The 13,477-nt window shown below is 37.5% G+C and overlaps 1 long non-coding RNA gene across 1 annotated transcript in view; it reads left to right on the top strand.

The window, feature by feature from the left end:
- Nucleotides 1-12,898, top strand: part of LOC107969218 (uncharacterized) — a 31,713-nt gene extending 18,815 nt beyond the window's left edge. Inside the window, exons 4-5 of the long non-coding RNA XR_001710895.4 lie at nucleotides 918-1,093; nucleotides 9,418-12,898. This is a non-coding gene — a long non-coding RNA (uncharacterized LOC107969218). The remainder of the gene's footprint in view (nucleotides 1-917; nucleotides 1,094-9,417) is intronic.
- Nucleotides 12,899-13,477: the final 579 nt, after the last annotated feature.

Genomic DNA, 13,477 nt, shown 5'->3' with positions numbered 1-13,477 from the left:
GACAAACCAAATTAGTCTAGAATTGTGGACAAGTAGGAATATACTTTATAATGAAGATGGCTTTGTTTTTCTTTCTTTTTTTTTTTTTGAGATGGAGTCTTACTCTGTTGCCCTGGCCGGTGTGCAATGGCGTGATCTCGGCTCACTGAACCTCTGCCTCCCAGGCTCAAGCGATTCTCTTGCCTCAGCCTCCCAAGTAGCTGGGATTACAGGCGCATGTCACCATGCCCGGCTAATTTTTGTATTTTTAGTAGAAAAGAAGTTTCACCATGTTGGCCAGGCTGGTCTCAAACTCCTGACCTCAAGTGATCTGCCCGCCTCAGCCTCCCGGAGTGCTGGGATTACAGGAGGAGCCACTACTTCTGACCTTCTTTTTCTTTATTTGCTATTTCAGTTCCATAGAAGCATGCGAAGAGTAACATAACAAATGTCCATCCACCTACCATCTGTGATTACAAAACTTAGTATTTTATCATCCTTGCTTCAGAATTATTTAATAAAGACAATACTTTCTCTGCACAAATGCTTACCTTAAAACTACTCTTGAATTATTTTCATGATTGACTTATGAACTCCCAAATTTAAAACCATGTATTTTTGTCTTTATATTCCTCAGACATTTATAGAAAGTTATTTACTGAGCAGTTACTATGTGCCAGATATTATGCTGTTTTTATATACTGTTTTTACTTTATATAGCTAATTATATTATTTGTCACATATTAACCTATTTTAAATATAAAAAGAAATGACGCATTAATGTTTTCAAACCTTGGTAACTTTTATTAAGTAAATACTTGAGAGGAAGCTTTTACTGGTAATTGTGGTTTTATTTATGTAGCTATAGTTACAATTTATTAGAAGTACACTTGGTGTTTTAGTTCTTATTAATTCTATTTTTTTCCCATCCTGTTTAGGTGGTTTCCTAGAAACATGATTGTTTATTGGCGTTGATCTCAGTCTGGTGAGGACTTCTTTACTGATAATGTCAAGTTCAGGTTACCCTCCCAACCAAGGAGCATTCAGCACAGAACAAAGTCGTTATCCTCCTCATTCTGTAAAGTATACGTTTCCCAGCACCTGCCACCAGCAGGTAAGGAACAAATACTATGCAAATTGCACATGTTTTTTGTGTTTTTCTTTACTTTTCCTATTTAATACACATGTTGGTAGAAACCACCAAATTTACCTTTTTTTTTTAAGTGGCAAGAGCTATTTACAAAGACGAGGAACCAAAGGTTGGGAATTAATTATTTCTGTCTTCTTACTGTGGCTTTATGCCAATTTCAGGAGTTGAACTTGTCTTTGCTTTTGATGACAGGAGTTGATGATAAATAGAAAACTCATCAATTCTCTAGAATTTTTAGGGTAAGACCTATATTTATACTCCCAAGTTGTGGTTGAGTTTTAAGCTGGCCAGATAACTTGGCATGTCTTGAGTGATGGCCAGGATAAAGACCTCTGTCTTCTTGAGAGATTGATGGTACGAAGATTTGTATAGTAGGTAGGAAGGAAGGAAGGGATGGTAGATAGGAAGGAAGACTTTATCATAGGAAGAGTTTGTAAGAGATTGATTTACCTTGTGAAAAATAAAGTATGAGGTGAAATAATCATCTCAGAGTAGACCAAGGATATGGGTGTAAGAGGTTTAAAGAAAAATAGGAAAGGATGGGATAAAACGGTCCTCTCAGAGACTCAGAAAGCAGATTTGTCATCAGAATGTACTACGGGGTCCTACTGAGGACTCCTTTGAAGTGTAGTCATGATTACAGAGTTAGAATGGACATTCTTACGTTGTTCCTGTGTAGGGAGGCATTTAGTCTTTTACCATTACATGTAATGTTAGTTGCACGTTTTTGTTGATTCTTTTTTTGGTTGAAGAGGTTGCTTTCTGTTCCTAGTTTGAGAATTTCTGTCATGATTGGATGTTGAATTTTGCTTGTGTTGTCCCCCTCCTACACCAGTGTTATTCATCTGATTACCAATTTTCCAGATTGTTGCTGCTGTTTTTTTCATAAAATCAGGCCGGGCGCAGTGGCTCACGCCTGTAATCCCAGCACTTTGGGAGGCTGAGGCGGGTGGATCACTTGAGGTCAGGAGTTTGAGACCAGCCTGGCCAACATGGTGAAACCCCATCTCTACTAAAAATATGAAAAAATTAGCCAGGCACCTGTTGGGAGGCTGAGGTTGGAGAATCGCTTGAACCCAGGAGGCAGAGGTTGCAGTGAGCCAAAATCGTGCCGGTGGACTCCAGCCTGGGCAAGAGTGAAACCCCGTCTTAAAAAAAACAAAATTAACTTTGCAGTTTAGTTTATATATATACACATATATCTATATTAGAATGCACTCAGTATATGTGTACATTGTAACAAATTTTGACAAATTCATAAACTCACAGAACCGTCACCAAAATGAAGATGAACAACATTTCTAACACTCCAGCACGTTCCTTGGCACCCCATCCTCCTTGGCACCCACCCGTGTCAGTCCTCCTCCCCCACTTCCTACTAACCTCAGCTCCTAGGAAACCACTGATCTGCTATCTATCATCAAACATTGTATACGTTCTGAGCTTCATGGGAATTCTTTTGTCTGTGACCTCTTTTGCTTCCCATAATACTTCTGTGATCTATCCATGTCTGGCATGTCTCAGTTCATTCCTTTTTATTGTTGAGATGGGTATAACACAATTTGTTTATCCAGTCACCTATTCCAGTTTTTGATTATTATAGGTAAAATTACTTAGAAAACATATATCTATATATCTGTTGTATCTAGATTATTAAAAGAAGTATTGCCTCATTTTCTTAACAGTATCCTTTGGGGAGCATACATTTTTTATTTTTATCAAGTCCGATGTACTTTTTTTTTTGAGACAGAGTCTTGCTCTGTTGCCTAGGCTGGAGTGCTATGGTGCCATCTCAGCTCACTGCAACCTCTGCCTCCCAGGTTCAAGCAATTCTCCTGCCTCAGCCTCCTGAGTAGCTGGAATTACAGGCATGTGCCACCACGCCCAGGTAATTTTTGTATTTTTAGTAGAGATGGAGTTTCATCATGTTGGCCAGGCTGGCCTCGAACTCCTGACCTCAGGTGATCCGCCCTCCTTGGCCTTCCAAAATGCTGGGATTACAGGTGTTAGCCACTGCACCCAGCCCTGATGTATTATTTTTATTGTTCATTTTTTGTGCTTTTTTGTCTCAAACCTAAGACGTTTTTGCGAAATTCAAGGTCACTAAGATTTTCACTTACGTTTTCTTTTTTTCTATTTTTGTTTTGTTTTGCTTTTGGGTTTTTTTTTTTTTTTTTTTTGAGATGAAGTCTTACTCTGTTGCCCAGGCTGGAGTGTAGTGGTGCAATCTCGGCTCACTGCAAGCTCTGCCTCCCGGGTTCACACCATTCTCCTGCCTCAGCCTCCTGAGTAGCTGGGACTACAGGCGCCCATCACCACGCCCAGCTAATTTTTTTTGTATCTTTAGTAGAGATGAGGTTTCACCCTGTTAGCCAGGATGGTCTCAATCTCCTGACCTCGTGATCCACCCGCCTCGGCCTCCCAAAGTGCTGGGATATCAGGTGTGAGCCATCGCGCCCGACCAATTTTCACTTATGTTTTCTTCTCTAAGTTTTATAATTATAGGTCTTTCATTTAGGTAAATTACCTATTTTGAATTAAAGTTTTATATGTGGTGTGGTAAGCATTGAGTTTCAGTCTTTCTGCATTAAGAATGATGTTAGCTTGGGGAGTGCTCTTTACTCCTGTTTTCTTAAGGGGTTTGTGTAGGATTGGTACTTTTCTTTGAGATGGAGTCTCACTTTGTCATCCAGGCTGGAGTGCAGTGGTGCGATCTCGGCTCACTGCAACCTCCATCTCCCGGGTTCAAGCGATTCTACTGCCTCAGCCTCCCAAGTAGCTGGGATTACAGGCATGTGCCACCATACCCAGCTAATTCTGTATTTTTAGTAGAGACGGGGTTTCTCCGTGTTGGTCAGGCTGGTCTCGAATTCCTGACCTCAGGTGATCCATCTGCCTCAGGATCCCAAAGTGCTGGGATTACAGGCGTGAGCCACTGTGCCCGGCCCCAGCTAATTTTTTTGTATTTTTAGTAGGGCCAAGTTTTCACTATGTTGGCCAGGCTGGTCTCGAACTCCTGGCCTCAAGCGATCTGCCTGCCTAACATATTCTAATATTTTTCCAGTGTCTTTTTGTTTCAATTTTTCTTTTTTTTTAAAAGCATACTGAAGTTTAAAATGTTTTTACTGCCATCAAATCTTTTTTCTATAGTGTTTATTAACCTTTATGCCTAATTGCCCTTTCTTCCCTGATATCAGATAAATAAGTACCCACACATTTTCTTTGAGTTTTCATGCAATGAAGAGTAATTTAAAAGATAATAAATGTATCTACAATTTATTTTCAAATAGTTCAGCCAAAATGAAGTTTTATACACATACACAGACACACACAGAAAGCAAATATGTTAAAATGTTAACTACTGGTGAATCCAGATGAAGGATAAATGAGTGTCCATTATACTGTTCCTTCAACTTTTAAGTGAATTTGAAATTTTTCAAAATAGTAAGTTGGATGGGGAAAAATTCTTTGCTGTAAGCTAGAAATTAGCTAAGCTTCTAGGTGTTTTGTGACCCACCTTATGTGAAATATCTTTATCATACAGTAGTCTGTGGGGTTTATAAGAAATGTTCTGCTGCATTAAAAAAAGAAATTTAAAACTATAGTGAATAAAGGTCATCTTCCATGGCTGAATACATTACCACAAATGTAGTTTATAGAATTTCGTTTTTTAGCAGAAAAATGTCTTAAAAACTCATTCATTAAAATGAGTGTGTTGTGTTGTAGTGTGACCCATTTCCATGTTATAGTTGAGAAACTGGATGTTCAGAAAAATTAAGTGACCTAGATAGTACCTCCTGAGTTGGAATTAACCCAGGACCCCTGACTCTAGTCCTGCTTTTTTTCCTCTAAAGTGTAAACCATGACTACTACTACTAACTAATACTCTTTCCATCTCCCTCTCCCCATTCTCTCCCAGCTGCGCACCTCCAGAAGTAAGGATTTAAAAAGAACTAACATTTGTTAGATTTTTTTTTAAATGTTAAGCCTAGGTATATCATTTATAGAATTAAATAAGCTTGAAAGAAAAAATTACCTATAGTTTTACCAGTTAAAAGTTATTAACATTTTCATGTTGATTCTTCCCTATTTGTGTGTGTATTATTTTAATTTTAATTTAATTTAATTTTATTTTATAGGTTCTTTTTTTCTTTTTCTTTTTCTTTTTTTTTTTTTTGCTGCTGCTCCTTGTGGAACAGGGCTAACCCATAGGCAGTGTGTCCAGAGTCAGCCCGTACGAATATTTTAATGTGCTCACTTTGTACATTCTGTTTAACTTTACTTTTGCTTAAATATGTGCTTAGCTTCTTTTTGCGCCAATAAGTTTACAACTGTATTGTTAGTGGCTACTTAGTATTCCACATATGAATAAATAAAGTTCACTGATTAAATAAAGTTATTTATTTAATCAATTGTCATACATTTAGGTTGCCTGTTTGTTCAGAAGTACAGTGTTGTGACGTGTATTTTTTTTTTTTTTTTTTTTGAGACAGAGTCTCACTTTTGTTGCCCAGGCTGGAGTGCAGTGGCACGATCTTGGCTCACTGCAACCTATATCTCCCAGCGATTTTCCTGCCTCAGGCTCCCGAGTAGCTGGGACTACAGGCGCATGCCACCAAGTTCAGCTAATTTTTGTATTTTTAGTGGAGACGAGGTTTCACCATGTTGGACAGGCTGGTCTCGAACTCCTGACCTCAGGTGATCTGCACACCTTGGCCCCCCAAAGTGCTGGGATTATAGGCATGAGCCACTGCAGCTGGCCCATACATTATTCAGGTTGTTTTTTTGGTATGCATTCTTACTTATTTCCTTAAGGTAGATTTCTTTTAGTATAATTAATTACAGACCAGGTTGATTTTTAAGGTTCAGTGGGTATTTCCAGATTGTCCTGCAAAAGACTAGGGCCAGTTCTTAACTCCTGGCAACAGTGTATAAAGGTACCCACTTCTTGACCGGGTGCAGTGGTTCACGCCTGTAATCCCAGCACTTTGGGAGGCTGAGGCAGGCAGATCACCAGAGGTTAGGAGTTCGAGACCAGCCTAGCCAACCTGGTGAAACCCCGTCTCTACTAAAAATACAAAAATTAGCTGGGTGTGGTGGCAGGCGCCTGTAATCCCAGCTACTCAGGAGGCTGAGGCAAGAGAATCGTTTGAACCTGGGAGGCAGAGGTTGCAGTGAGCTGAGATTGCACCATTGCACTCCAGCCTGGGTGACAAGAGTGAGACTTTGTCTCAAAAAATAAAAAATAAAAATAAAAATCAATAAAGGTACCCACTCCTTCTGTATCCTTGCTGACACCACATTTATTGTTTAACAAAAAGATTGTTAATTTGATGAATGATTGTTTTTAACTTATACTTATTATTTGTTAGTAAAATTTAACTTTTTAAATTTGTTTATTGGTTATTTTTCCTGTTTTGTAAATTGTTTTTTCATATATGTTGCCCATTTTTCTGTTGGTTTATTTTATATTGAGTTGTTAGAGTGCATGTTTTGCAAATGGTTTCCCTATTTAATCATTTGCCTTTTTAATTTGTTATTACTGTTTTGATAAGCAGAAGATTGTGTTTTTGCATGTGTGGTTTTTTTTTTTTTTTTTGAGACGGAGTCTTCCTCTGTCACCCGGGTTGGAGTGCAGTGGTGCCATCTCTGCTCACTGCAACCTCCGCCTCCCGGTTTCAAGCCATTCTCCTGCCTCAGCCTCCCGAGTAGCTGGGATTACAGGCTCGCACCACCACACCTGGCTGATTTTTGTATTTTTAGTAGAGATGGGTTTTACCATGTTGGCCAGGCTGGTCTCGGACTCCTCACCTCAAGTGATCTGCCTGCCTCGGCCTCCCAAAATGCTGGGATTACAGGTGTGAGCCATCGTGCCCAGCAGAAGATTGTTTTTTATTTTATCCATCAATTTTTCTTTTTTAAAAACTAATGTCTTTTATATCTTTTGCTTTTGGCTTTCCTGAACCCAAGATAATGTGAATCTTTTTTTTTTTTTAACTTGAGGCTTTTTGTGATTTGCTAATAAGCCTCTTATAAATGTTTGCTATTACTTGGCTTTTTTTTGAGGTAAGATATGAGGTAAGAATCTAATTTTTTTTCTTCAGGATTGGTATCTGGCTGTTTCAACCCAAGATTATAAGCTTCATGAAGGCAGATATCTTGTCTGTTTTGATCCACCACCCTATTCCTGTTATATAAGTAGGCACTTGAGGATTTGGTTTCTTATTAAATATTTAATATTTAGAAAGGAAGTCAGTGGAAAATATTTATTTGTAATATTAATTCTTTGGGCATGCGTCAGAATCACCAGAGGAGCACTTTTGAAGTCTGCTGAATCAAAATGTAATCTCTTTTGCTATTATATATGTTTCTGTAACACAGATTTACTCATATGCATATAGTGGGATAATGAAATTAATGTATCATGAAAGTCCTGGTGGTTCACCAAAGATCTTTCTTTACGCATTAACATTTCTAAGTTCTCAGGAGTACGCTGTCTCATAATGAAAGGAAAAGGCTTCAGAAAGCATGAAGACTTAAAAATATTTGAACATTCTGCATTTAGTTTTCATTTAGTGCAAGTAGTAACTGGTTTAGTGAATTTAAGAACTGTTGTGCTTTTCACGGTGTTACTGAAGATTGGAGCATTGAAAAGACAACGTGAAGACAAATTTTCTTGTGTGTTTTTTAACGATGATAAAGGAGGGAGGGGGAGAAAAAGAGGTTGATATAGATGGTTATATGCCAAATCTGACTTTTTTTTTTCTTTTTTTTTGAGATGGACTCTCGCTCTGTCACCCATGCTGGAGTGCAATAGTGCAATCTCAGCTCACTGCAACCTCTCCCTCCTGGGTTCAAGCCGTTCTCCTGCCTCAGCCTCCCGAGTAACTGGGACTACAGGTGCCCGCCACCATGCCCAGCTAATTTTTGTATTTTTTAGTAGAGACGGGGTTTCACCATGTTGGTCAGGCTGGTCTCGAACTCCTGAACTTGTGATCTGCCCACCTTGGCATCCCAAAGTGCTGGGATTACAGGCATGAGCCACCATGCCTGGCCACTGATATTTTATTTAGATGAAACATACTGGTTTATTTTGGAAGCCAATGACCTCACGGATTTACATCTTAAGAGAGGAATCATAAACTGTAGGGCTTAAAGCTGCCAAAGATTGACTGTATGCCAGATGCAAAGGATACTGGAGCTTTAACTCTATTAAGTCTATTAGAATTGTTATTGCTTTTATTGGTGCTTTCCTTACAGAATTGTACAGGTTTTAGGGTATAGCCATAATCTTATTTTCCCAGAAGGCCTCTTAGATTCAGTGCATACTATTACAGAATATGAGGCTTTTCATCAATGTATATTAGCTGAAATATCTGTACTAAGGTGTTTTGAAGCAACTGTCCAGTTATCTCCTGTATGCATTCTTGGCTCAGAACTATTGACTTTTCACAGTTCCTTAATCATTATTTAATACATTTTAGGGTTCTGTAATCCTGTGAACTACCCTCATTGTAGGTTTCTCATAGTCTAAGTAAAATTAGTACTCTAAAATTTATCTGTTTTATAATATTGCTTATGTCTTTACAGCAGACTGGAAATTAATAGGGTGTGTGTGGATGTGTGTTGGAGGGTGGTGGATTTTGGGTGAAAGGGCTTTCATTCTGCTACAGCTCTGCTGATTTGGAGGCGCAATGGGATGTTTTTGGCTAAGGAAATGTTACGTATGCTGTAGTGTGGGCTTTATGAAAGTAGGCCCAGAGATAGTAGCAACTGAAGTTCCTAGGTCACTTCTCTGACTCGTGTACCTCAGTTTTGGTTTGGAAAGCCTGAAAACTTTTGATAGGAACACTTGGCCATGTTATAGTTGTTAAGTTGGGTGGACACACAGGTTTTACCTGGAATAATACTGTTTCCCAGCTAGTTGTTCAGACCATTTGAAGAGCCATTGCAAGGAAATGGCTGAGAAGTTGGTATCTTCCTTTGTCATGATTGCATTATTTACCTATAAATTCTCTATAATTTCAGTATTGTTACACTAGAGGCTGATCAGCACTAACTCACCTGACTTTGTATAGCTTTTAGGCTCTTCAAAATAGTACATGGTATATCTAAACTACAAAAGTGAGGTGAGAATTTGCATATATATAAATATGAAAGTTACTACTAAACGTTAGACACATAGTACACATGGTTCTGCTGTGGTTTAAAACTGGCTTTTTCATTGAAGGCAATCTGGACTCTATTAGTGAGAAATAAATTGTTTTTCTTGGTTTTATTCTCTAAAGGATCCAACATTTGGAGGCAAACATGAAGCTCCATCCTCTCCAATTTCGAGGCAACCATGTGGAGATGATCAAAATGCTTCACCTTCAAAATTTTCAAAGGAGGAGTTAATACAGAGTATGGATCGTATAAATCGAGAAATTGCAAAAGTAGAACAGCAGATCCTTAAACTGAAAAAGAAACAAGTAAAAGTCTTTGCTTATAATATTCTAAGAATGTGTGTTTTTCTCCCTACAGAAGATATTTTTGAGTTTTCCATATTTTGAAACTGTTCATAAAAGGAATCATGCCTTATCTATTCTGACTTGCTGTTTTTTGCTGCTATTGTGGTTTTCTTTCATTCATTCATTTTCCTTGCTGCACTGTCTGATCATATGATTGTAGAGAGTGAAATTTATCCATTCTATGTTTGATTTTTTTTTCTATTCCATACAATGGTGCTGGTTTTTGGTTCACATGTAGAGATTTTCTAGGGCATGTGCCCAGGAATGGCAGTGCTTGGCCCAAGATTATGCACAGTGAACTATTTAATAGATGATACTAAATTTGCTAAGAAGTAACACCATTTTACATTCCCACTGGCAACTTACGTGGGTACTGGTTTGTGCACATTCTTGCCTTTACTTGATATCATTTTTTCATTTGGATATGAAATAGTCTTCTCTGTGGTTTGGAAGGAGGCTGAACTTATTTTCATTTGTTTATGGGTTATTTGGGTTCCTTATGTGCATTGTTCATGTCTTTTGTCTGTAGTCTCCTATTTTGTCATTGAAATTTTTAGGATTCCCTGAAGTCCCTTGTCAGGTATGTGTATAGAAGATTTGCCTAGTTTGTGGCCTGTCACTTCACTTTTAGCCCAGTATCCACTCTAAGTGTATACTAAGTGCATTTTTTCCCCCACATTTCGAGTCTCACTCTGTCACCCAGGCTGGAGTGCAGTGGTGCGATCTTGGCTCACTGCAACCTCTGCCTCCCAGGTTCAAGCGATTCTCCTGCAACAGCCTCCTGAGTAGCTGGGACTATAGGTGCTATGAGTGCTTTTAATGTATTCATAAAGTTGTACAGCTATCACCACTCTCTTAACTCTAGAACATTTTTATCGTTTCAAAAAGAAATTCCATACTTACTAGCAGTTACTCCCCATTTCCCCCTTTCCCCAGCCCCTGGCAACCACTAGACTATTCTCTGTCTCTATGGACTAGCATATGCCAAATATCAGAAAAAACAGAATCATATGTGACCTTTTGTGTTTGGCTTCATTTATGTAGCATGTTGTCCTGATTCATCCATGTTGTATCTTGTCTCAGTACTTCATTACTTTATATGCCTGAATCCCATTGTGTGAGTGTACTATGTTTTGTTTATCCATTCATTAGTTGATGGATATTTGAGTTGTGTTCATTTTTTGACTATGATTAATAATGTACTGTGATGAGATTCATGTACTCGTTTTTGTGTGGATGTATTTTTGCAATTTTCTTTATATATCTAGGAGTGGGCATATGGTAAATCTATGTTTAAATTTTTGAAAAACTTCAAAACTGTTTTCCAAAGTCTCTGTACCATTTTATATTCTTACCAGCAGTGTATGGAGGTTCCATTTTTTCCTACCTCCTTGCCAACATCTGTTATTTTCCTTTTTTAAAAAAAAATGTAGCTATTCTTGTAGATGTGAAGTGGTATCTAGTTGTAGTTTTCATTTGCATATCCTTAATGACTAATGATGTTGAGCATCTTTTCATGTGCTGATTGGCCATTTGTATATCTTTTTAGAGAAATGTTCATTTAGATTGTTTGCTCATTTAATTGGGTTGTCTTTTTGTTATTCTAAGAATTCTTTATATATTCTGGACATTAGTTCCTCATCAGATGTATGACTTAATAGATATTTTCTCTCATTCTGTGGGTTCTTTTCACTTTCCTGATAGTATCCTTTGATGTACAAAAGTTTTGAATTTTGTTAAAGTCCAGTTTTTTCCTTTTGTCACTCTTGCATTTGGTGTTGTATCTAAGACCCATTGCCTAATTCAGGGTCACACATTCATACCTATGTTTTCTTCTACAAATTTTATAGTTTTACCCCTTATATTTGGGTCTTTGATCCTGATAGTGTTTTTCTGGTGAACAGAATTTGTCTAGGTTTTATATGAAAACCCACTGGGGCTATTAAGGTAGTTTTACTGTATTATTTGTAGAAGTTTTATAGTTTTGCTTCTCATCTTATTCTTAATCCACTGGAAACTACATATTGTATAGTCAGTGTTCATTTATATTTACTCAGATATTTGTCTTCTTAGGTACTCACCATTTCTTCTCACAACTCAAGTCTTCCATCTAGGGGAACACCCTTCTACTGAAGAACATCTCTTAGAATTTCCTTTAGTGAAGGTCTCTTAGTTAGCAAATTCAGTATTTGTTTGGTTTTTATGACTTAAATATTGTCTTATATTTGGCCTGTTTATTAAAAGATATATTAATTTCATATGTGATTATTTTTTCTTAGTACATTGTCTTCTTGCTTCCATTTTTAAGACATTAGCTCTTGGTCTAAGTCCATATTCTTTCACGGATAAAGTGAATTTTCTCTCTGCTTATTTTCAATATATTCTTTTCTTCAGGGTTCCATTATTTTTATGATGATACATTTAGGTGTTTTTTTTTCCCTTTTAAATCTGTCCAACTTGAGCTTCCTGAATATGAAGGGTGGAGTTTTTCATCACTTTGGGAAAATTCCAAGCCATTATCTTTTTTACAAAACCTTTCTAATGGTTTATTGTTCTACTTATGAAATCCTGTTAGTTGTAATATCACTCTTGTCTTCCATGTCTCTTGTTTCTTTCTTATTTTTTACTTCTTTGGGCTTCATTCTGAGCAATTTCTTCAGCCTGTCTTCCAGTTTGCATTTTCCTTTTCAATTATATGTAATCTGCTGTCAAATCTGTCTTCAATTTCAACAATTACGTTTTTATTTCTGGAATTTCTGTTTGGCTCCTTCTCAAATCTGCCTGGTCATTTTTTTAAATGTTTTTTTGCTTTCATTGAGTTGTATTAAATTTTTATTATATACCCAACAATTCTAATTAAGTCTTTATTGGTTTGATTTTGCCAAGTCTCTTTTCTTTTTTCTTTTGTCTTTATTTTCTTTACTTGTACAATGGTAATAATCTAGTAATAACACCAACTAAATCACATGATTGTTTTATGAATTGAGATAATGAATATATTGCATAATATGTGGTACATAGTAAATGTACATGCAATCCATTATAATAATTAGAAATAATGAAATATAATGTATGATTATTAGGAAATGTACCAGAGCCACAAATTTTATTGAGCGATATAAAAGACAACTAGAGAAAACAAAAATATGCCATAGCTGGATGGAAACAGTAATAATAATGTTGTGTGTTCATCTTGGACTAAATCATGTCTCATACAATTTCAATAAAATTCCAATTAAATTTACTTTTAAAACATGACAAATACATTGTAAAGTTAATGTAAAAGAACAAACAGGGCCAGGCTCAGTGGCTCAAGCTGTAATCCCAGCACTTTGGGAGGCTGAGGCGGGCATATCACGAGGTCAGGAGATCGAGACCATCCTGGCTAACATGGTGAAACCCCATCTTTACTATAATACAAAAAATTAACTGGGTATGGTTGCAGGCGCCTGTAGTCCCAGCTACTCAGGAGTCTGAGGCAGGAGAATGGCGTGAACCCAGAAGGAGGAGCTTGTGGTGAGTGGAGATCACGCCACTGCACTCCAGCTTGGGCGACAGAGCGAGATTCCATCTCAAAAGTAAAATAAAATATAAAAAGAAAAAGCATTTGTGTCTTGTTTCCTCATTAATGTTGGTTGAAAGCATGTTTGCACTTGTCTTTGGCTTGTGTTTTCTTAACATCGATTGGCATATTAAAAGCCCCTCTGAGCTTACCTTGTCTAAAAAAATGTAAGAAAAAAGGCCTGTGGGAAGGGCTATGAGGCAGAGGGGCTGGTGTGAGCACATGCTGGGCAGGAGGAAAGAGGTCATGACCAGGACCAGGGAAATCCCCAAATCC

Source organism: Pan troglodytes, chromosome 19 (genome assembly GCF_028858775.2).
Source record: "Pan troglodytes isolate AG18354 chromosome 19, NHGRI_mPanTro3-v2.0_pri, whole genome shotgun sequence".
In the NCBI taxonomy this organism is placed as follows: domain Eukaryota; kingdom Metazoa; phylum Chordata; class Mammalia; order Primates; family Hominidae; genus Pan; species Pan troglodytes.
This window is presented reverse-complemented; position numbering and strand designations above follow the sequence as displayed.